This window comes from Bison bison, unplaced genomic scaffold (assembly GCF_000754665.1).
Source record: "Bison bison bison isolate TAMUID 2011002044 unplaced genomic scaffold, Bison_UMD1.0 scf7180017864517, whole genome shotgun sequence".
Taxonomy (NCBI): Eukaryota; Metazoa; Chordata; class Mammalia; order Artiodactyla; family Bovidae; genus Bison; species Bison bison.
Genome location: NW_011495070.1, coordinates 5,214,863 through 5,222,578, shown reverse-complemented (window position 1 = coordinate 5,222,578; position 7,716 = coordinate 5,214,863).

Here is a 7,716-nt window from a genome sequence, read left to right as displayed (position 1 = left end):
ATTGGCAATTTGATGTCTGGTTCCTCTGCCTTTTCTAAAACCAGCTTGAACATCAGGAAGTTCACGGTTCACATATTGCTGAAGCCTGGCTTGGAGAATTTTAAGCATTACTTTACTAGTGTGTGAGATGAGTGCAATTGTGCGGTAGTTTGAGCATTCTTTGGCATTGCCTTTCTTTGGGATTGCAATGAAAACTGACCTTTTCCAGTCCTGTGGCCACTGCTGAGTTTTCCAAATTTGCTGGCATATTGAGTGCAGCCCTTTCACAGCATCATCTTTAAGGATTTGGAATAGCTCAACTGGAATTCTATCACCTCCACTAGCTTTGTTCATAGTGATGATTTCTGTATTTTGAGCTGGTGTAAAACTGAACTATATTTAGGTTGCAAATTTTTTTCTGATTTTAAGATCATAGTCAGAAATCAGTCTGATAAACTAGAAAAGAAGAAAATATTGTAAACCAGAATGTATGAGGAAATAGCATAAGGTAAAGGAAAAATATAAAACTTAAAAACTTATTTGAATATGACATAAAATTTTAAAAGAAGACTATAATTTCCAACAGCACATATGAAAAAGGGAATATTGTACAATCAATGAGGAAGGTAGTTCTATTTGAGAATAATACAGTGTGTGTAAATCTCTTTAGAGGAACTAATTCATAGTTCATGTAAATGATGATTATTATCAACATCATTATTTTCCCCCTGTAGTTATCATAGCCATTATTGTCACCATTAATAGAGGGCCAAGAGCATAGAGTAGAAACAACACTAACCTTATTTCCCAAGGACCCATTTCAAATCCTGGTTTCATTCATTTATTACATACATGGTAGTGGATTAGGTCCATCAATTTATTACATTGTTTGCTTCTGAAAAAAATAGATAACAATAATGCCTGCCTTACTAAACACACAGTGTTTCAAGAATTTTAAAAATACATCATAAAAGGCTTCCAAAGAATAATGATATGTTTTCATTGCATATAAAAAAGAAAAGAGTAACAGTTAACTCTCTTTTATATGCCTAGAACTGAGTTTTATGCTGGAGTAGCTTTAGAGAATAAGATACCCTCATTTTACCCAATATAATCTATCTAAAATGTACCATTTACTATTTAAACATTTACAATCTTCTTACAAATATAAAGCAAGCTCATTGGCACATCACTTGTATCACACACTGACATATCACATATATTGTGTCCTCACTGTACGTGAAGCAATTGTTTAGATAAAGATATCTTACTTCATTTGTAGCAGTGAACTTTTTATATCTATGCTTATTTGTCTGACTTATCTCCCAGCTGGAGTATTCAGTATGTACCTTTTTCAGGAATTGTTCATGATTCTAAGTCATAAATGTTCACAGTTTCTAAGTCATTACATATATAATGATTGATTTCTGTTGACACTGCACATGGTGTGTGATATTTGTGTATATGTACCCATTGAAGGAATGTATGACCAACAATAATGAGAAACAGGGCATAGTTGCCTCTGATTACTTCCAACCTTGGTTCCTTTTGGTTAGATCCTTGCTGCTTCCATATCTATTTTCCATCACAGAGAACTCTGTAGGGCCATAATGACATATATATGTGTCCCTTTAAATTAAAATCAGATTTAAGATGACCTTCAAAATTTAGTTCTCTAGTCACAGTATCTCCATTCAAAGTACTCAATAGCCATATATGACTAGAGGCTACCATATCAGGTAGCATAGATGAGGCATATTTTCAGCAGACCAGAAGACCCACAAAATAGCATTACTTTAAGGTGTCTAGATTTGTGTAAAGATTCCTCACAATCACAAATTCAGAATTCCATCCAAGCCATTGGATTTTACTTTCACAAAGTTTAGACCCTTTAACTTTTTTGAGGTGTCCTTGTAAGCCTTTGTAATGAGTTGAGTGTCTTTCTCCAAGTACTTACTAGTTAACCAGTGACTTTTTGGTTCTCTGGTCGTGCTTCTGATCAAAAGTTCATTCATTCACCATTCAGTTTTTCTTCATTAAGCACTTGCCTTGGAACTAAGGGCACTGAGTAGCAAATGTAAATTGCTGGGAATTTTTAAGTAATAACATTAGAGGAGACACAATCCTTAACTGATGTAAAACTATATGATACAAATCCTAAATTTGTCAGTACTGAAAGGCCAAGTTTAAGATCCATTATATAATAAATTGTTACTGCTTTATTTCATGATAATCAATTATATGGTTTCTTCATATTGTGGGTTTTTAAAAAAAATAATAATAATTTATTTCTGATTTTTTATACTTGCCTTATCACTTCATGGGAAATAGATGGGGAAACAGTGGAAATAGTGTCAGACTTTATTTTTCTGGGCTCCAAAATCACTGCAGATGGTGACTGCAGCCATGAAATTAAAAGACGCTTACTCCTTGGAAGGAAAGTTATGACCAACCTAGATGGCATATTCAAAAGCAGAGACATTACTTTGCCAACAAAGGTTCGTCTAGTCAAGGCTATGGTTTTTCCAGTGGTCATGTATGGATGTGAGAGTTGGACTGTGAAGAAGGCTGAGCGCCAAAGAATTGATGCTTTTGAACTGTGGTGTTGGAGAAGACTCTTGAGAGTCCCTTGGACTGCAAGGAGATCCAATCAGTCCATTCTAAAGGAGATCAGCCCTGGGATTTCTTTGGAAGGAATGATGCTAAAGCTGAAACTCCAGTACTTTGGCCACCTCATGCGAAGAGTTGACTCATTGGAAAAGATTCTGATGCTGGGAGGGATTGGGGGCAAGAGGAGAAGGGGACGACAGAGGATGAGATGGCTGGATGGCATCACCGACTCGATGGACATGAGTTTGAGTGAACTCTGGGATTTGGTGATGGACAGGGAGGCCTGGCGTCTGCGATTCATGGGGTCTCAAAGAGCCGGACACAACTGAGCGACTGATCTGATCTGATCTGAAAATACAGAGTCTGTCAAATATTTTTGTAATCCACTCCAACTGGTGAGTTAAATTTTTAAATATATTCTGTTTTTTTAAATCAAATATGATTTGAACAAATCAATTATTAATGGAGATTTTAAAAAATACCCAAAGAACATAATTTCCATGCTGTCTATTACACAGATAATTATCTTTCTGATGATGCTTTGTATCTTTACCATTTAGTTTTGATAAGATTTAACACTATTTTATATTACATTTATTCTTATACACTGTGCTAATATTAATATAATTAGCAAACTGAATTGATATAGTCAATGAACAGAGATTAAGTATTTTGTAATCATACTTAATAATCAATAACATTCCCTATAAGAATTTCCATTATGTAACAATTTTTTTTTCAGATTCTGAATAACTTTAAGTAATGGTTCATTTCCTAAAATATGCAAAAAATACAATTGCTAAAAAAGCTATGGTTTTTCCAGTAGTCATATATGGATGTGAGAGTTGGACCATAAAAAGCTGAGCACTGAAGAATTGATGCTTTTGAAGTATTGGAGAAGATTCTTGAGAGTCCCTTGGACTGCAAGGAGATCAAACCAGTCAATCCTAAAGGAAATCTGTCCTGAATATTCATTGGAAAGACTGATGCTAAAGCTGAAGATCCAATACTTTGGCCACCTGATGCAAAGAACTGACTCCTTAGAAAAGACCCTGATGCTGGGAAAAACTGAAGGCAGGAGGAGAAGGGGATGACAGAGGATGAAATAGTTGGATGACATCACCGAGTTGATGGACATGAGTTTGAGCAAGCTCCGGGAATTGGTGATGGACAGGGAAACCTGTTGTGCTACAGTCCATGGGGTCGCAAAGAGTCAGACATGACTGAGCAACTGAACTTAATTGAAAAAATTATATTTGTTGAGAAATTAGAATTAACTGTTCTAATTAGTTTTCATGTAGGGATTTATTGACTGTTCCTGAAATTACAAATAATGAGACAATTATGTTGGTATTTCCCACATCTTTGTTCAAAAATATTATCTTGAAAACACTTGCATGTAGGATTTGTCTTCAAGGGTTTAGAAATCACTGAAGCAATATTAATAGAGGAATACAGAGTAGGTAAAAAAATATTAAGAATGAAGAACAGGGTTATTTTAAGTTTAATATAGTTTAAAAAATAATTCTTTCCCACCTACCTCCAAAAAAGAAATAAAACAACAAATGAAAAAAGAATGGAAGTTTCTTTGAAAACTAACATAGAACTACCATATCACCCAGCAATCCCACTCCTGGGCACATAGCCAGAGAAAAGCATAATTCAAAATGATACATGCATCCCAATGTTCATTGCAGCACTATTTACAGTAGTCAAGACAAGGAAATAATCTAAATGTCCATTAACAGAGGAATGGATAAAGAAGATGTGGTATGTATATACAATGGAATATTACTCAGTCATAAAAGGAAAAAAATTGGATCAATTGTAAGAGTTGTAGATGGACCTAGAGACTATCATATAGAGTGAAGTAAGTCAGAAAGAAAAACAAATATTGTATATTAATGCATATATGTGGAATCTTGGAGAAGGCAATGGCACTCCACTCCAGTACTCTTGCCTGGCAAATCCCATGGACAGAGGGGCCTGGTGGGCTGCAGTCCATGGGGTCGCTAGGAGTTGGACACGACTGAGCAACTTCACTTTATTTTTTCACTTTCATGCATTAGAGAAGGAAATGGCAACCCACTCCAGTGTTCTTGCCTAGAGAATCCCAGGGACGGGGGAGCCTGGTGGGCTGCCATCTATGGGGTCGCACAGAGTTGGACATGACTAAAGTGACTTAGCAGCAGCATTTGGAATCTATAAAAATGGTATAGATGATCAAATTTGCAAAGCAAAAATAGAAACATGCATACAGAAAACAAACATATGAATACCAAGGGAGAAACGGGGATGGGATGAACTGGGAAACTGAGATTGACATATATACACTATTGATACTATTTATAAAATAGATAACTAACAAGAATCTACTGTATTGCACAAATAACTCTATTCAATGCTCTGTGGTGACCAAAATGGGAAAGAAATCCCCAAAGAGGGGGATATATGTATACGTATAGCTGATTCACTTTGCTGTACAGTAGAAATGAATGCAACATTGTAGAGCAACTCTACTCCAATAAAAACTGATTTTTTTAAAAGTAGGGAAAAATCCAGTTCCATGAAGTTGGTAGATTGAGCTACTTTTTACTTTCTCAATGCAACTATATCTGTGCTCCAAATATTGCATAATGAGTAAATATAAAGCTGTATGTATAAAATAAAGGGATTTCCAGAGTCTGAAATAAGGAAGGGAGTCATAGTTAGAGAAGACATTGCAGGAACCCATGGGGAAGATGGACCAGGCATTGGCCTGTTAACCCCATGGACTGTAGACCATCAGACTCCTCTGTCCATGGCATTTTCCAGGAAAGAGTACTGGAGTAAATAGCCATTTCCTTCTCCAGGGGATCTTCCCCACCCAGGAATCTAACCTTATGGACAGAAACAGAGCTTCAAATGCCAACACACAATGATTATAGAACTGGTCATGAGCTCATGGGAGAAGGCAATGGCACCCCACTCCAGTACTCTTGCCTGGAAAATCCCATGGATGGAGGAGCCTGGTAGGCTGCAGTCCACGGGGTCACAAAGAATCTGACACAACTGAGTGACTTCACTTTCACTTTTCACTTTCATGCATTGGAGAAGGAAATGGCAGCCCACTCCAGTGTTCTTGCCTGGAGAATCCCAGGGACAGCGGAGCCTGGTGGGCTGCCGTCTATGGGGTCGCACAGAGTCAGACACGACTGAAGGGACTCAGCAGCAGCAGCAGCATGAGCTTATACAGAACATGGGGTCACAAAGTGTCGAACGTGACTGAACAACTAACATTTTCACTTTAATGAGCTCATAAAAGATGAGCATCTGGAACTGAAATCCTCATACAGATCCAGGACACTGGAATAAATAGTTCAAGAGTAAGTCATGAATAAAGAACAAGCAAGCCACTGCTCCCGGCCCAGGGCATTGATTGGGAAGTGGCTCCCCAGGTGGTTCTAGTGGTAAAGGACCTGCCTGCCAATGAAGGAGACACAAGAGATCCGGGTTCTATTCTGGGGTCGGAATGATCCCCTGGAGGAGGAAATGGCAACCCACTCCAGTATTCTTGCCTGGAGAATCCCATAGACAGAGGGACCTGGTGGGGTACAGTCCATAGGGTGGCAAAGAGACAGGCATGACTCAGTGAGTAAACAACAACATACAACAAAACAACATAGCATATATCTCCACTCTCCAGGCTGGAGAGAAAAATAACCAAAAATACAAGCCTAAACTACACAATACTATGGGTTCAGAATGTACAGTATCTTGAGGGAATCCCAAGTCTAAAAATTAACACCACCAAGGAAACCAGATCAAGCCCCGTTTGGGACCCACCCTCTGAAATACCCTATAGAAACAAATATTAACTATTTCTCTTTTCAAAGGAAAATTCTTCATCTCAGGTTTCATGTGAATCCCATAGGATATCACAAGGAAACAACTAATCTTTGTCAGGTCTGATATGCCTCTTACCTCCCAAACACACACTTACAAAATGCCAGCTGCTAATGAGCTAAAAGTTTAAAAATTTAGGAAAAAAATAGAATCCATTTACTCTAAAGAAAGTGAGTGGCAGACAAAATAAATAGAAGAATTGGCACGCATCCCAAGAACTTGAGATGATGGAACAACTTGAAAGAGACCATAAACTATATGTTTTTAAATGATCAGAGTAATAAAAGAAGAAATACAAAATACAATTAAAATAAAACCCATTATGAGAAAAAAAAAAAAGAATTGGAAATATTTCTAATGGAATGTCCAGAAATAAGATACATAGTTGCTGAAATTAAGAACTTAGTGAATGCTCTGAATAACTTAGTTTAGAGTGAAGTAGATTATAAAGAATAGGGTGTTCTAATATGCAAAATTCTAATATAAACATCTATTCCCTGTGAACATATACTCTAGAACTAAGACCATGTTTCCCCAAGGATTTCTACTTTATATGCACAGGGATCCAGAAGAGACCCAAGCTAAGCAGAGTATCTTTTCCAGATGTCCTCAACTTCATCAATCATCTTCAAGAGGGAGTCACATTTTCTCCAAGCAATCCTGCCAGACAGAGATCAACACTTGGCACCAGGCACTGGGATTAAAACCAGGCTCCCTCAAGTGAGGCAGCACAGACTAAAGGGGAACATTTAATGAACCTGCTGTACCCTCAACACAGATTAAGAGTGAACCTTGTGTCCTGGGACCAAAGCCACTCCTCTGAAAAGCGTTTTCTATCATCACCAGGGGCCAAATGGGGACAATGCATTTAGGGGAGGAAAAAAAAATCTGACTTTCCCAGATGTTCTTAATTTAGGGTGAACGTGGGCCCATTTCCTGAGGCAGTATCAGTTTAGGCTTCTTATCCCAGGAACTATAGAAAGTGCCTTCTTCAGTCCCCGGAGTATCCGGTAATGGGCAATACATTGTTTTATTACCCTCCCGAAGCAGGGCAAAGACTAATAGAGTTTTGCCAAGAAAATGCACTGGTCATAACAAACACCCTCTTCCAACAACACAAGAGAAGACTCTACACATGGACATCACCAGATGGTCAACACCGAAATCAGATTGATTATATTCTTTGCAGCCAAAGATGGAGAAGCTCTATACAGTCAACAAAAACAAGACCAGGAGCTGACT